We start from the raw sequence: 447 nt of genomic DNA on the forward strand, positions 1-447 counted from the left end.
TTAATAGTTGTCCATGCACAGATTAGTATAAACATTTACTGATATGAAATATTTGAGTGAACACAAATTTAAAATGATATTTTTAAAATGTCTCTGGTGTTTATTATTTACCTGTTTTGTTCTGATTTGAAATGTGAACAAAGCTGCTTGTTTTGGCTTCAGACAAAAAACATCTGATGTTTGTGTTGTTTTGATGGGGGGGGGGGGGGGGGGGGGGACACCTCGCGACCTCTCGTCTGCGTGACCAGACTCGTCAGGGTTCACGGGGAGTTCACAGATGCTGATGCAGATTTCTGGCACGGCGATGGTGTTTGCTGATGAAGGTGGTGCTGATGATGCTACGGTGGAAGCGGGATAGGGAGCATGTGAGCGAGTGGGCGGGGCTGGAGGCAGCTCCTCCCTCTAATGCCACACTAACCCCTGCCTGAACTCGGGACGTGTCTGTCC

The sequence above is a fragment of the Nothobranchius furzeri genome, chromosome 7 (assembly GCF_043380555.1).
Source record: "Nothobranchius furzeri strain GRZ-AD chromosome 7, NfurGRZ-RIMD1, whole genome shotgun sequence".
In the NCBI taxonomy this organism is placed as follows: Eukaryota; Metazoa; Chordata; class Actinopteri; order Cyprinodontiformes; family Nothobranchiidae; genus Nothobranchius; species Nothobranchius furzeri.